Source organism: Anas acuta, chromosome 12, assembly GCF_963932015.1.
Source record: "Anas acuta chromosome 12, bAnaAcu1.1, whole genome shotgun sequence".
Lineage (NCBI taxonomy): Eukaryota > Metazoa > Chordata > Aves > Anseriformes > Anatidae > Anas > Anas acuta.
In genome coordinates this window covers 20,952,027-20,969,569 of record NC_088990.1, presented here as the reverse complement: position 1 = coordinate 20,969,569, position 17,543 = coordinate 20,952,027, and the positions used below count along the sequence as shown (strand labels likewise).

The following is a 17,543-nucleotide window of genomic DNA, read 5'->3' as shown; positions in this document are numbered from 1 at the left end:
CATATCATCCTGTCACTATAATCACATGGGATGCTAATAACACCTACCATTTCTGTAGGACTTTATAAAGATGAATCACCACAACACAGTCCTTTGCAGTATTATCACCATTTTATTACTGAGGAAAGAGTGTGTCTGAGACTGTGTTATACCATTAAGTAAGCTGTTCCTTCAATGCAAAAAGAATAGCAATGAAAGACAAGGAAACTATTACTGAAACTTTCCCAGCTTTTGTTTGGCTAGATGCTGTTTAAATATTTACATCCCACAAATTCTTTTATCATCATAGCACATTGTTAAAAAAAAGCAGGGCACTGAATAATCAGAGTGACACACTGTTTTGAGCTGCAATTTAGCAACAATATTTCATTTTATTGCAATTTCAATCACAAGAGAAAAGTCAGCTAAATGCAAAAACAAAGACGCACATCATTGTTCTCTGTTTTCTCACGCGGCTTTGAAAGTGCAATCCTATCATTTAGATAGGGCATCAACTCCTTGAAATCAAAACAATTTCCTAAAGAAAAATAACAACGTTCATTGTGTCTGTATCACAGGCTGTAACATAATCCGTTATTTAAGCTATGGAAACACTTCCTAGTTTCTGGTCTCTGAAAGCTCCGTTTTGTTGGAAAATTGGGGGCCTTAGTCGTTTGGTTTGCTTTTGTTGGTGTTTTATTCTTTTTAGTGTCATTTATTTTTGTGATTTCTCTCTCTCACACACCATTTTGGTGGATTATTTTGTAGCTTTTTGAGTTCACTGAAAAAATCCCAGCCCTCATGACTAATGCCATAGATGCCAAAGAATCCCAGGGAAAGCACTGTTTAAAAAATATTTTCGTATCTGTAGCAGAAATCTTAAAGACTTAAATCCAAGAGATGCTGTGGTAACTTCATTAACTTTAGAAGCCAGGAAATAAAACAACAAGTGTTCAATACAATCTTGACCTCACTTCCAAGTGAACATGGAGTCATTTAAACCTAACTGTATACAACCCAAAAAAAAATTTCTAAAGTAAAACTGGGTCTGCAGAATTAATTAAGGGCATGCTTGGCCCTACTTCACATTCAGCAGTCACCTAAGAAGATCATGCCACAATTCTACTTCCAGTGCCTGAGAGTCATGACCTGGGAGTTATCCTAAAATATGTTAACATTAGTTTTATGTTAATTACACTCTACATTGTGAAAGATTCCAAGCATCTCCCTATTGAAAAAGGATAATTTCCTGTCAAATACTGATGGAACCATCATGATTCCATGATTTTCATTGAGGATTTGGGATTTTCTGGTGAAAAACTCTTCAGTCAAGACCATTTTGAAATTTCATCTTCAGGAAGTAACCAGCTTACAGGGAATGGGCCTTGACATCACAATTCTGCCCTCTGCAGCAAAGCAGAGGCACCAAAAGGGACTTTCACTTGTTCTGTAGCTGGACAGAGAAAAGTGTCACATGCTATATTCACGTCAAAAGGAACTGCATGTTCATATGGATTTTAACAAGAAATTGTAATCCAGAATTAATTCTTATGACAGTTGATCAATAAATAAATCACTGAATAAAGTATTGCATCACACCATGTTCAAAGCATAATTAGGAAGAAAGCAAGTAATACGAGATTTTCCACTCGATGCCTCTATTCCAAATATTTTCACCACTTTTGTAGTATGAACTTCAAGACCAAAGCACAGCAAAAAAAGGGTAGCCTCAGCTTCATCAGAAGGCCTGGTACATCCTCACATCTCTGTAATCACAGCAAGAGCCCCTTTTTTCCCCTTTAACTTGAATTTGTGGATGACAGGCCTTACCAAAATTAGACTTTCCCACACAAAACCTGTGGAAAACACAACTGTGTCTTCCGTCTGTGTGCACCTAATTATCAAAGGAAGCCTAGGTGAAATCTAGGTGTCAAACAAGAAGCAGAAAATTCAAAGGTGGCAAGATGGGTCACTTGGTGACTTCACTGACAGAATTCCACAATACAATGCCTTAGAGCAGCAAAGGACTCATTCCATCAAGTAGCCTGGTCGAGTCATTCCTACTTCACATCCCTGCAACAAAGCACTGACAATGGTAGTACTGGTGCTAGAACAAGCTACAGAAGAACTGAAAAGGGCAGGAAGGGGAGGAGTACATGAAACTTTTCAGTATTCTTGTCCCCAAACCTTAATTCTTTTCATCACCGAACAGTTGCATCTTCTGCTCTGTACTCAGAGGAGAAGACTCTACACTAAGGAACTAGACATGAACTGTGATGTTCAAATAACCACAGCTAATAACTATATTCATTCTTCAAGACTTATCATCTGCATGCACACAGACTGCTGTTCCAGGAGGGTGCTGGGAGCTCTGAATAATCAAGATAGTGACGGTAAAGATAAGGCTTGCAGATCCTTCAGTTCTTGCAGAAAAATAACGAAGGATTTTCTCTGTTGAAGATAAAATAAGAATTAATCCATAGCTTTGTTTGATCCTGCCTGAATCAGGCCACTATTTATGTACACAATGAACAGATCCATCATTGCAATATTACTGTAAGACCAAGGTGGAGAAAAGGCTCTTCAGCTCCATTTTTGTTAGGGAGTCATTAAGGTGCTTGAAGAGGTTAGCTTTTGAGAACTGTACTAACATTACCAAGTCTCATCCCGACAGGCACCTTTACACTCTCCTCACCACCAAACAGGAAAACGAGTGCCTCTCAAGTTTCTTTTCTCTTCTGGAAAGGATACCAACAATCAATCTATGTACCAGAAAGAACAAAAAAAAAAGGGGGGGGGGAGGGGGGAGGGGGAGGGGAAAGAGAGACTTGCAAACAGAGCAAAGCAAACCCTCAAAAGCTGCATATGGCATTGTGTTAACTTTGATGTCAATTATTTGTGGCAGAACACATCCCCGCATGTAGCCTACTTTCTAGGCACAACACTAAAACTGGCCAGGGGTATTATTTCAATTTCTACAGAGGGTAGTTGATACAGATGAGAGTCAGTGCCGTTAGCAGAGGAGACAGCAGCAGTGACCCACATGTTTTTAACAAGGATATCTACACATGCAGGATAATTCTGGTAATTCTGATCAAAGTTACATGTACGAGAGGTACAGGATTGGGCATTGTTTGAAGACATTAGAATAAGAGACTTTAACTATATGGATAGTAAGAGAGCTCCTACTACCACCACACTCTCAGAAATTCTACAGTCTATGCCTGAAACCAAATTTCAAATCTGTTACAGCCCAGATTGAGATGCATTGGACAAATTGAGTTGCATTGGACAAAAACACCTTCTGTGCATAATTAGTATTTTGTTGTGTACCAGTAAGGTTCCTAGCAGTATTTACGTGGTCCACTTCAGAAGTTAATCCAATGAGATATCAGATACCCACTCTAATACAAGTAGATGCATTCCCATTCTTCAGCCAAGCCACCTTGCTGCTGCATGCCACCCTGATGGCCAGGGACCTAAACAACGCATTTCTTTGAATTCACAAGAGAACTAATTTCTTTGAAAAACATCGGGACTGCATCACTGTACAAGCACAAAAAAAACACAAACAAACAAACAAAAAAAATGCATTGCTATTGAAGTGGCAACGAAAAATAATTTTGAAAAGAACAAAAAAGAAAACAATCATGAAAAGCCATCAGTTACTACACAGATGTGGAGTATCACCACTTCCTACAAACACCTCAGTAAGCAATCTATCACCAGACTTGTTAGTAACTGATGAGAGCAAATTCCTCCAAATAGTAACGGCCAAGGAAGCAGCTCAGCACTTTATGAAGGTCTGCACAGAACTGTAAGCAGTTCTGTGGTATTCTTAGGTATCCTGAAATTCTACAGCCAATTCTGGCCACACCAGTTCTCAGGCATGATCCTCTTACTACTATCAAGCAGCCTAGAAGCAGTATCCATCAAATGAATCAGGTATACAGAATGTGTATAAAAACACATATCACCTCAGCACCTTCCTCATTTCCCTGATCCCATAGCTAATACAGATTTTTAAGCATTATACCCACAGACAATTTGTACAGTGTAAAATCCACCACACAAATTTTTCTACCATGTATCCTGATGGCTCTATGAGAAATATTCTGGTGTTCAGATAAAGAGAAGACTGGCAGCTAAAACCCTGAAGTTAGGTTCCAGCGAGACCTAACCCCAAAATCCCACTGAAATACAAAAGGACTCCCAGAACACACAACACTGAAAATTCCAAAATGCTCATACCATAGCAGCAAAACAATGCATCCTGAGAGCTGATTCTTAAGCACCACTGTAATGGCTGTCCACAGTGTTGAAGGGAAGCAAAGTTGCTGTAAAATATTTAAGATACCTAAAACCCTACACCCAGAGGAAAGTAATAGATATGTCCTAAATTTATATTTGACTAGCCAGCCAGCAGTTAGAAAGTGATGACTGGTGACCAACAGTAATTGTCTGTGCCTTCACCACATCCAGTTTCTGCTCCTTGGAGACAGAAAATGACTATGAGCTTCATAAAGCAAATGTAATCCTACAATAACACTAAGAAGCCTGTGTCTGGAATACTTCTACCTTAGGGAAGTATAGTATTTGAATTTTTCAGGCCAAATCTATGTCACTGTCATAAACATAGTGCCTTTTCCTGATAGCATAAACAATGTATTTTGAATTTTAATCTTCTACAACATTATGGAGGAAGATGAGTTAGACATACAAAACTGAGGCATTTCTCAGTTTCATCTAACAGATTATAAGCTATAGAGTAGCATTATGGGTGCTTTGCACAAGAAAAAGGTACTGTTCATATTCCTTTTGAGGAAAGATTTAGTATGTATGATACAATCCCTGATACAGGTATAGAAAACACACATGGGCTTCATTTTCCAGTGCAAAGGGCAAATCTAAAGATGCAGCCTGGTATCAGTGCTGAGATAAGCAGCAGTTACTGGACAGCAGCCAGGCAGATAAAGCTACAGTATTATCCGAAGCAATATTGGTAGTGTCCTTCTGGAACACTGACTTGATTCTTATACCACCAGTAGAGAAACACAGTGGACTGAATACCTCTCTAGCTGCTTCATGCACTGAAAAGCTGCTCTAATTGTGTAGCTGTGAATCCTCCATGAAAAGGGAATCCCCAGGTAGCGAAAACCAATCCGAGACACATTGGGCACCTGCTTCCACCTTTTTCTCGGCTGATTGGGCTTATTGTGAGCCGTCATGTAAGCTTCCCTCCACCTGCCTCTGGCCACTGCCTACACTTGGTCCTCTTGCAGACTCCAGTTTGAACACCCAGCAATGAGGCACAGCAGTTGCTGCCCTGTGTCTCTGCTGGAAGAGAAACCTTATAAGAGAATATTCAGATGGTACAAGTTCTATGGACTCTCTCAACACAAACTAGAGATCCAATTCAACATAATAATAATAAAGTTTAATAGCCCTAATATAGGCTTGTTGTTTTTTTGTTTTGGTTTGGTTTGTTTGTTTTGTTTTTTTTAAGTACCCTTCTCTCAGTATTTTCTAGAATCATTCCTCTTATTATTCTGACTTCTCCGACTGTTTCGCTATTGCTTTGTTGGCTTATCTTGCTAGAATAAATTTAAGACTATTTAATTTCTCTTACTTATTAATATTCGTATGTTACTGCAACACAGATTTATATTTCAAGCTGATAACAATGTCTATTTTTCTGACAGCCTTAATTCAGAGAATGAAGAACCCAAAGAAATCAAAACAACATTAAGTCAAAACATTACTTGATTTGTTTACAGCTACTTTGTACCTTTTCAGGGTTCAACAATGATACACATATTTCAACGGAAGTAGAAAAGATGAATAGTTTCCCAGTTCCCATTGATTGCTCTTTTTTACAACATTGCCAGTACAGCAATGCAGAGCCCTTCTCCAAGTCCTTGATTCTACCTTCAAGCAGATCTTAGACCTTGGAAGTCCGAAAACAGAATGAAACTAATTAAAATAGGAGAAAAACAGACCAAGAACCAAAGGGAGAAGCCATGTTTAAAGCAAATGGACGAAGAGTGAGCTGGTTCGACAGATGTGTCGAACAAGCACTGGTGCCTATTTACATCATAGCAAAGGAGAACGTTAACCTTAGAAAAGGTGTGGGAAGATCTTGCCTCTAATTATCAGTTTTCTAATCACACTGGAAACCCGGGAACCAACCCCCACTGCCCATAGAACAGGAAGATGCTGCCACCTACAGGTGTGAATGCCAGGAAGGCACTAAATCACAGCTGCCGGTCCTCACTGGATGTGTAAAATAACACAGTAAGAGAAGCCAGAAACCCAGTTACATGCCATTCGTGACTGTGAAATTTCATCCTATTTATTAACGTTCGTTCATTATTCCTGTTTTTCAGACAGTAATACACACACAAAAACCAGCACCTTCAGGACAGGTTAAAAATAAATAAATAAATAAATAAATAAATAAATAAATAAATGCTTTTTTAGATTTTGGTCCAAGGATCCACTCCAGGAAATACAAGACCTCTTTCTCTCCTCACAAGATGACATTTAAGCTTCGTATTGTGGGAGTAGAAATTATCCATAAATCCATGAACCCTATCTAAGACCGTCAGGTCAACAGAGAACTCAAAAAAATTTGGCTTGCAATTTGTGGAAATCTGAATTTTTAGCTTTACAATGCTTATTCATAGTTCCATGACAGGTTTATAAGTATAGTTTTTGCAACAAGAGCTCAAGAAAAGCTAAGCTGAGAGAAGTTTTTAGAAGAGGCTTGAAATGGTACAAAAAAACTTGGCACAGTGGAGGAGAAAAGTAGTCCATTATTGTTCACATGACATCAGGGGTTTGGTACGCAGTACTCAGGGAACACATTTGGAAGGACTCTGTTTTTCAGAGCTATCAATGAAAGAGGGAAAGTCTCACCTCTTGCATCCAGATAGTTCATAAGTTTATATTCCTATGGCCAGCAATACTAGCAGAAAATAAAAATAAGAATATTTTTTAAAGAATTTTTTAGGGGAAAAAACAGCTCATTATTAGAAGCTTTTCTCCTGAGTACTGTTTGGTTGCTTAAGGAAAAATAAATAAATAAATAAAAATCAGAGTGCAAATACCGTATTATGTTTTTTTTCAGTATTTCCATCAGCATGCCAACCAGCACAACTTGGGACTGGGGACACAGCAAACCTACACTGTCTGAATGACTGCCAAACTTTACTCCCTTAAGGCATCGGGAGGTCTCTTGAAAGTAGCTGTGCTTTGAACTTCCCTGACTCCTGTGGGTTCCTTTTTAGATAATTGGTATTTTACATAGCTGTAGTGACCACCATCACAGTGAAAGAAGACAAAACAAGAAATCTACAAATGCAGAGGGCACCTCCTTCCCCATTGCCCATTTCAAGCTAATGCAGCCTAATTACTCCATCTGTGTAAATTGTGACTGAACTACAACAGCCACTGGATCTTGGTCTGCTACAACATCCACAATTAATGTTCTAAGATCCCCTTCTAAGTAAACAAACCCAAACCTAAACAGCCCTAACCCTAATTTTTATGGGGGCAAAGAGGCTACTAATGACATCTACCTGAAATTCACCAGCACTCCAGTGACCAACAGCATTAACAGCACTCCTGCAGGAAGATGGACATGTGGAACAGCTTGTCTGCCTGCATGCTGAGCTGGGCAAGCAGCAGCCAGCTCTATTCTGAATCCTGCAAATGCTTAGAGCATCCTGTAGATGCTCCCCATGAGTGCGTTCCTGGGACAGCCTACACAAATGCCAGTTGGGCAACAGTTTTCAATATACTCACCCTGTTTCAGTTCAGTACTGCAAACATTGAAGTGCCATTGAATAAAATACATTTCTTGTCCCACACTTCAATCTACTCCTCTGTTACATTTACACATCAGCCTTTTCAAAGCCTGCAAACAATATCTGACACCAAGAGAAAATTGCCACCCACATGCAACACACTAGGGATGCCATCACTAAAATCATGTCACGCATCAACCTGAATAAAGCAAAAAGACTTGTTTCCAGTGGCTATAGTAATGCACACCACTTGTATCAGACACAGAAGACTACCTAAGATTCACTCAGGACAGGGGGCTACTCATGCAAATTACACCTTGTTGGGCAAAGGCATGAGATGTATAGCAGTTTTGGGTCTTTTTTTTGCTTGTGTTTTTGTTGTTGTTTTAAGTACTTATACATATTCGGTATCTCACTGTATTAATCAATATCAGACAAATTCATCAGTACTATCGATAGAATAGCAAACTGAATATATGCATTGTAGTAGGAGAAAACCAGAGGCTTTGTTGATTCTCTTCACACTTATTACTGAAGGATGAACCCTAGGTTGAATAGCCTGTCATTTATGCCGGCACAAAGTCACAGAAGAATCAGGCTTTAGGAATAGAAATTGTTATACTAAACTTCATCATATTTAATTCTACCTTTAAAAATTCAATTATAAGTTTGTTAATTTAAACTCACCTATATTGCGTTGGAACAAAACTAGAGCAGCTTGCACATCAACAATGCTGAAAACAGCTTACAGATTTGGGTGAGAAAATTCCTACTTGGTTCCCATTTTCCTCATCTTGTCTAGCTGAGCAGAGCTGGAAAGCAGTTCTGCAAATGAAATGTAAGAAAGAGAATCCATTCATCTCAGAGAATGTAAAAATACAACACTATTACATTGGTCACATTTTCCCCCCAAATGTAACAAGCAATACATTCTATTTTCAATCTAGAGGATTTATTTCCAATTATGGAAGACAAAATGAAAACATACAGTTCCCCATATTGCAAGCAGCTTTACGCAGACAGACCACTGTGTCTGCATGAGTCTCCTGGCAGAATCATGGACTAAAATCTAAGAAAACAAATAAAAACTGCTTCAATTTATTCTCAGTCTGAGTTGGGATTCCTGAAAGACAACCATCTCCAAAGATACCCATGTAAATTTACCTAGGTTTAGATCTGCAGCAAAACAATACCCCACCACCCCCAATACCCCCTCACAAAAGGAAAAAAAAAAAAAAAAAGCTTCTCCCCCAGAGGAAGAGGTTTTGTCTTGCTTCTGTTTCTCCGCACACCAAATGTTCTGACAGACATAAGAATTCATCGCTGACCTGATTCATTGCTGTACATCACTGGGTGCTTTCATCATTTTTATCCAATTGCAAAAAGAAAGCATACTTGTTTGCTTCTTATGACACCTACTGTAGCCAAAAATCAATTCCACTTGATCACAGCAGCCAGTCAGCACATGATACAAAGCTCCAAAGTACTTAACCATTCTTCCTTCGTAAGTTCAGCAAGAGACACTACAATATCAAGACTTCTTTATTCTGTCTATCATTTACTACCATTTAATACTATGGGACCATCTAGGTATTATTCTTATACTGAAAGATGGCTTTGGCATTTTTCCACGTAGCGACGTCCCATCACTATAAGCTCAATATTCATATCCAGCTGACTAGCAAGCTGGATGCTTGATCATGACTGGCAAAGATTCCGTTTGCCCTTTACAGCTTGGCATCTTCTGAAGTGCAAGGGATTAAAACATGCTTAAAACAAAGACCCCCCCACAAAACAAAGTTCAACCAAGCTCCCCTGCTTTCACCCTGATTTGGCTAGGCAGAAATTAGATGTGCTCTGAAAACTATTATGATTCAAGCAGACCCAACCAAAACAGCATCAGCTTAGCTACTGGGTGCTTTCCTTGGACAGTCTTCACAGATGTTAAGAAATCTGCAGCTGCTGAAGAGTCAGGTCCTTAGTAACTAGAAAGCATAGGAAGCGTTGCTACCTTGACTTAGACTGTTTCAATATTTAGTAAGTTAATGATTGTCCTTAAAAGTGTCATAGGTTCCAGAAACTGAAGCAAGCTCTGGAGTTAAATCTCTGGATGTGGCCTAGAGCAGGTTAAAAAATAATAAAATAAGAAGTATTCCTAATTTCTCATTCTTCATATTAGCAGCCATTAAATTTGAGTGGTCCATGCCAGACTAACATGTTTCTACTCATCCCTCTCCACTGCACAATTGATTAAAGATGATTTTTCTGAATCATCTCACAGTTACAATGGGGGAATCTCCTTGTCCTTTTTACAACGTGACTGTAAGTTTCAATAGATTTGTCCATAATGCCCATGCCAGCTGATTAATAATTGAGTGTTTGGAGTAGAGGAAGTGGCATGAAGAAGGAGACTTACTGCTTTAATGTTGGGATTGTGTCTTGAGGCTTATGTCATCTAAAAGATCTTTCACTATGGCAACATGAACAAAGTTAAAATGCTACCAATACCACATATTTCAGTGGCCAGAACTAACACCACAGATGAAGCCACCACAATACAAAGCATTTCTGCAGTGCTAGAAGTGAAACTGTATTATTAATTTCATGGTTATATCAGCAAAAAGGGGTAAACCAGCTACTAATCTGCCTTTGGGTAAAAGGCAGGAGAGTGATTCTGCGAAGTCTCCAGTTGGATCTAATAGATCCCCAGGGGAAGTCATCTGAACCTTATCTTTAACTCAGCTGAACCATAAAATGGGATGAAAGCAGACCTGAACAGAAAATGAATTCTGTATTTAAGCTTCTTGCTCTGAAACTGTTACACAATTTCAACCTGAATTTGTGTCAGTATTTTACAAAGTACATGGAGTTGAAAAACAGAGGGGAAAAATGCATCTTAATTGGGTTCAACAGAGAAAAACAAATGCTAGAAATGCGATCTCCTTCACTCATTAATTTCTATTCCCTGGCCTTCATTAAAGATTTTTGAAAAGTTTAAGATTTCAAAAATCAAATTCAAGTATTTTATTATCAGTAGATTTACACTGATTAAAATAAATCTACCAATGTTAGGAAAGAAAAATCATTGTATACAACTTAAAAAACAGCCTTTGCACATGTCTGCCTAAGGTTTGCACTTCAGAATCTTGTTTATATATGTATTTGCTCAGGCACAATTTTCCCATTGGGGTTGCAGTGGCAAGTTGCATGGCTGTGCCAGCTATTCTCTCATGCCATTGTCTTGGCAAGTTAGATCAATGATATGCTATGTCTCCTTTCATCAAAGAGGCAGAGTGTTTTTTGTTTTTTTTTTCTTGATGAAAATTCAACAGTGGCTTCCCTGCCTCCTGCTCTTATACCATCCACTAAGCAATCTTATTTTCAAGACACTTAACTGAAGGCAACTTTGCATAAATTGTTAATAACTTAATTGCTAATAACACTACTTTAGAGCTCCAAAATAAGGATTTACGTCTAGAGGTGTTTTTTAAAAACACCACCAAATATAAAGTATTTTAAAATAACAAAACCTAAGAGCAGTACTTGAGACATTTACAGGAAGATATCCATTCCCCACTCATCCCTCTGAGGGAATACCTGGTGACGCTTTAATGAGGATAAATTACATATATATTGTACATGTATATCCCACATTAAGTTTTTTCAACAGCATGAACAAACATTGAAAGAGAAGCTCTTCTGATGCACACAAATGAGAAGCAGAAGAATAAGCTAGTACAAACTCTGTCAATAAATACACACTTCGAAAAATGGCTTCCTAGTTTATAGCAGATTTATAGTTCTTATCTCAAGTTCTCAAAGTTCATCTGAATCTCCAATATAGGGAATCTCAATGTATCGGTAAATCTTTCAAGCCAAGAAGAAAACTCACTCAAAAAAGCAATGTCCCTTATCAGTGGAAGAGGTGATAGATCCAAAATAATATATAATTCATGATGACACATATCAAGACATTACACCAAACACTGACACAAGACCTATTTACGGTTTTGCTTTGCCAAGAGTATTCCCTACAGAACCATCTCCTCTCTTACTCTGAGCCAAACACCTGCTTTGAAAACGCACATTTATTCAGAGCTGAGAAAAAGAAAATATAATAATAAAAAAAAATCTAATTCAGCAGCCATATCTCATGATGGAAAACTAGTGGCCCTCAGCCAGCAACATATAAAAGTAAATGAAAATTTAAGCGCAGATCAAGAAAAAATGCAGCACACTATGGCTACTTTAAAAAATTTATGACTTCAGACATCAAGCTATCCATTGTCTAAAATATGCTAACATTACTGTTAAACCGTCCTTGGAAAGGAAACAAAGTTTTAGCTTGGTTCTTTCATAGCAGCTTCCTCAGCCTTCGGAGTTTAGTACCCACTTGGATTCACAAGCTCTGAACAAAGTCTTCTCACATCTTTCTAGTACAGTCCAGTGGTTTAGGGATCCCAGATATCCTGGACAGGAGGCATTTATATTTCCACCCCAGAATTCAGAACCTGGAATTATTCTGCAAATGTTAACTAGGACTTGCAACACCCTTGGGAGTGAGACCACTACCAGACAGATTTGAGAAGCACACTATATTCAGTGACTACATGTGACACAGAGTGTAGAGTTTAAAATATATATATATATGCATATATTTTTAAAATGAGAGACTATTTCCCTACCAAAGCCACTACTGCAGTTCACCTTCTAATTAAATTAAGTCATTACAAATATATAAATAAAAAGTAGCTGCACTTGCACAGACGTTCCCTGACGAACTCTGCAGAACTGAAGATTTCTTCTCAAGACACAGAACAAGGAAGCATATATTTCCCTACTCACCCTACACCATCGAATTCAGGCTTTAGCCAAACAACACACCTGCAACTAAACTAAGAAGAAACTAAAAGTTAGCATATACGTTGAGCAGGAGTTTCACAGTTCCAACAATAATGATTTTTCCTCTGATCTTTTTATGTCAGTCATACAGAACAATAGCATTTCGGATGTTAGTATTTTTGGTCTGAATAGAGAAAATGACTCCAAGCCCATCTGTGGTTCTGTCAAAGCAGCACTACACTCAGAACCCACTGAACAGCAGCAGTTTATAAACAGGCTGCTTACAAAGCACATCAGGCAGGTCTCTGACCTGCAAGATACCAGTGTGGTAGAAGACCAGACAGGACATTTACAGACTGGAGAAGATTATATTTTAGCAAAATGGTTTCCAATTTTTTTTTTTTTTTTTAAAGAGCAAGAAATTACCAAGTTGGACAACAGAAAAACAGACATGCAGACTGAAAATGTTTATAGAAGTCACACAAGAAGAATAAAAGAGAAAATGTGCTTGGGTAAACACCATGGTAATTGAAGTGGCACAGCAGGAATCAGTATAATGCTTACAAACAAGAGTAGAATAGTAATTTTATACATATACACACACACCCCTATATACACTCATGCTCACCCACTTACTTGCCTAGTGCAGTTACATTAAAGGCTGATTGAATCTGACAATGCTTCCCATCACCCTTCCCCCTCTTCCCTTCCCTTCCCCCCCCCCCAAAAAAAAAAAAAAAAAAAAAGGAGTAGGAAAAAAAATACATGATTCCCCAAGGACAGGCTGAAAAAATAACGAGCAGTCTAGCAATTCAGCATGTCTCATTCTACACATCAAACTACCATTTGGAAGGTGAATTTTCACCCATCCTCTTCCTGAAGGCACATATGAAACAGTTGAATTCAGAAACCTGTACTGACTTTGTCCGCTCCCCAGAGCCCTGGGCTGCCTTGATTGCCTTTTGCAGTGAGGAATCAAAAACTCTCTAACATCCACTGTAATCCAGTCCAATTCCCCCTTAATCATAGGGAAAGCCTGGTCTTTTCTGGCAGGCTCCTGTGAAAAGTCTCCTCTGACTAGCATGGGCTACGCTGAAATTTTTAATAATAAAACTGATTATTCTTCACCACCCTAGTAGATCAATCTGCAGACTCAGGGACACCCGGAGAAAGACCTCAGCACAAAGTTTCCATAATGATGCACAAAACCAAAACATGATACACACATATTACTACAGTAGGAAACACCCTGCACCTTGCTAGGACAACATAACCAGATCACTCCACTCTCCCATCTGATATTACAACATTAATGTAGAGGTGAAGGGTCCTTACCAGACAGGATGTCTGTGAACATCAGAACAACCACATTCTCAGGTTTAAGCCTCTGCTCAACCAACAGATCACGTGGCCAAGTTCAAGGCACAGCTCAGACCATGCACTGTAGGCCTCTCACTGAAGTATCACTAGAGAAAGGGTGTTTTGTTGTGTTTATTTATTTATTCAGCTGTTAAAGCAACCTTCCACCTAGAACCTCCAGTTCTTGGCTCCCTAGTTTGTAACCACAGACAGTCCAGGGCTGGCAGTTTCAATTACAATCTGCTTTTCTGAATTTAAAGTCAGCATTAATCGGCATACCTAAACTACACACAGATAGTAAGTGAAATAAATAAGGCCTTTAACCAGTCAAGTGGTCCTATTTTCTGTCTTCATAATGGTAAAAACAGTCTATTAGTAAGTGTGCATCATTTAGACTCTGTGATACTGCAAGCTTTATAATAAAGCTAAGAAAAGAAGAGGCTAAGTCAGATGGCAGCAGTGAAACTACCCACCTCATTTACAGAGGGAGAAAAATGAGAGGGTTTTGAATAGTAAAAATAATAATAATAATAATGCACAAACAAATATAGTCTTATTGGCATCAATACCTTCAAAACAAGGACAACACCTAGTTTTATCGATTCTGTTCCTTAGATGCATTATTCCATTTCTTTCCCTTTTCTCACAAAATAAAGAGAATCCACCCAATTTTACCCAATAAATAACTCCTGTTCTTGAAAGAGAAAAAAAAGAGCAAGTATTCTCTTGACTCCTAGCAGCAGAGGACTGGACCTACTAAGCATGTAAAAATCAGCTAATTCAGTGTGCCTTCATGGATTGAAGCTTTACAGATCTTTATAAAATAAACAATTTAATTTTCATAGAGAAAAAGCAAGACATTAAGCAATCACTAACACTTTTTCTTTTAAGGTTCTCACAGTAAGATAAATGACCTTTCTAGGATCCCCAAGGAAAACGGGGAAGGGCTGGAAAAGAAGTTTCCCTGAGAGCTTGCAGCACTATGCTATGACCAAAAGATCATCCTTTCATGCCAAGTGTCAGGTAGGAATGGCTTGCTAATGGGCCACAGGAAGTGATATCCATTCATATTTTAAAAACCCAGACAGGTTTGGTAAGAGAATAACATTACTGAGTTTAACTGGGATGTTTTAAGGACTTTGGCATGAAACAGCATGTCCTTTCTCAAAATAAATAAATCTCAAATAGCATGTCCTTTCTCAAATTAAATAAATCTAAATAATTTGGTTAAAATGGAAGAACATGGCCACTGAAACTGCTATGACAGATTTGAAATATAGTGCTCTAAACCAGCTTAATTTTCAGCAAACACTGTGCAGATGCTACATTGTATAAGAAATAAGTAATTTATCATAAAAGTGATAAAAGGCCCACAGTGGGGGTATTCAAACAAAAAATAACAAGAGATCACCTTCCCTAAAGACTAGGAGAAACTCTTCTTTTTTTGAACAGTTATTTACATGCAAGGAAATTAACTAAGAACTAAACCAATATGCAATAAAGTTTTGAGGTAATTGCAACACTAAGCAGTGAAAATAAATAAATAAATAAAGCCATTTTTCTATAGCTTCCCTAACATGGGATGCTTCTCTTTTTCTCATTGAATAGTTTGTCCCTCTGATATAACATAGTTATGCTAATCCACACTAACAATTGCGAGGCCAATCACAAATTACCAGACCCTACAAATTAGCAAGACAAGCAAACAAACACTATTAAAAAGCCCAGTCAAGGATATGACAGCACATCATTTACTCTGTTCATTTGTTTTTCAAAAGTAATTTAAGTCTTCTGTTGTTGGTAACTATGGAGTGGTAGAGGTGGGCAGAACAAGTGAAAAAGCCCCTACCATCAACATCCATTTATTGGCTTTCACATCCATTCCCACTTAGTCTGAAGAACCAGGGCTGCAGTCCCAGGGAGAATCAGAAAAAAATCGTTATGGTGCTGCTGCGTGCTGGAATCCGCACATAGGTGGTGCAGCCATACCAAATGTCTGTGAATGTATAAGGAGCCTTCCAATCCACAAGCATCTGTCAGGTGCCCCATTCAACAAACAGGTCAGTATCTGCCACCAGCAGTTTGCTGTTTGTAATGCACAAGTCAACACAAAGAATTTAGTCTAAAGCATGTCAGCAAAAGCTACTTGTTGATTAATTCTTGTCATGACCGAACCTATAAAAAGATTGAGGCCATTTTGCAAATTATCTGCAGCAGGATGAACAGGGTATGTTCACAGTATCAATAGCTAGCTGTCTCCTGTTCCGACTGTGGTATAACCATAAAGGTAACTACCAAAAATCTACTGCATGCAGTGGTTAAAACGGCAGAGATCTGGGGCAATACAAACAAGGAGGGAGTTATGAGAGCTCTCAAGTGTGCAAGGCTGGAGGCATTTTCGCAGTACACATTTTGCATGAAATATGTAATCTGTACATTTAATTCAGGTAGCTTTGTTCTTATTACTCCTCCCAGCTCTCTGCTGGATTTTTAGTAGTAAGAGCCTATGACATATGGTGCAGTTTCCTGGTTGTTAGCAAAGTAGCTTGTGCTGCTCAGCTCCAACGGCAGGCACATACAGACGGGCAGCAGACTCAAATTTTAGCTGCATTAAGGCACCAGCATACCAGCTTGTACAAATGGGAAGTGTTTCACCAGCTCTCCTATATAGACAGAAATGGATTTTCCTCTCTTTTGGCTAGAACATGAAGCTACAACAGCCCTTTTAGATATCTGTTCAAAACACCTGGGCCCTGGAGAACAGGCTGGTGCAGACAGCCCAGCAGGCAGCAAGAACTGCTTTGTGTTGAGGACCTGTGAACTTCAAGCTGAGACCCGGCTCTGCAGAGGCACTTCCCTCCCCTTCTGTGTTAGCACCCAGGGCTCAGCCTTCCACCTGCCCTGCCATTTTCAGCCAATTTGTTCCACAGCAAATTACTATTCTGCATGCATCTTTGTGAAAGGGCCACATTAACCTTTCTGCTTTTCTCCACTTTCAGCATGAAGCTTGAAGAATTGCACAGTGCACACCTTTCCTTTGTACTTCTCTGTTCAGGGGTCCAGACCATGACTCTGGCTGGTTTGTACTTTCTGAGTCCCTTCTAGGCAGGCAAGGAGCTGTCTCTTCTATATTCCAGTTTAAGGAAAGGGTACAAAAATAACCAAAGCTAAATTTTTCTCCATTCTTCTGTCTTCCTCTTTTTTTTTTTTTTTCTTTTTTTTTTTTTTTTGAAAGAGAGGGAAAAGTGTTATTTTGTTTGGTTGTGTTTTTTTTTTGTTTGTTTTTGCCTTACTGTATTTTCAAAATGCATTTTTCCCCAATATAGTCCCCTCCTTTGATGTTCAGTCTGTAAAAATAGATTTATTCTCCCATCTTAAGAGTCTTTGCAGCACCCATGCAACTCAGCCTTTCCTGCCCTCTGCAGTCACTATCATAACATCCAACTCTCTCCTTTTTCTCAGTCAACTTCTGCCTCTTTGGCTCAACTTTTTAAGCTCAATGGAGCTGTCAGAAAGACTTGTGAGCCTCAGATCTCCTGATCCTACTTGAATCAT

The 17,543-nt window shown here is 38.7% G+C and overlaps 1 long non-coding RNA gene across 1 annotated transcript in view; it reads right to left on the bottom strand.

Annotated features, from left to right (window-relative positions):
* The window catches only part of LOC137863112 (uncharacterized), a 160,675-nt gene that overhangs the window by 111,585 nt on the left and 31,547 nt on the right, over positions 1-17,543 (bottom strand). The window contains exon 8 of the long non-coding RNA XR_011100695.1: positions 8,475-8,612. This is a non-coding gene — a long non-coding RNA (uncharacterized lncRNA). The remainder of the gene's footprint in view (positions 1-8,474; positions 8,613-17,543) is intronic.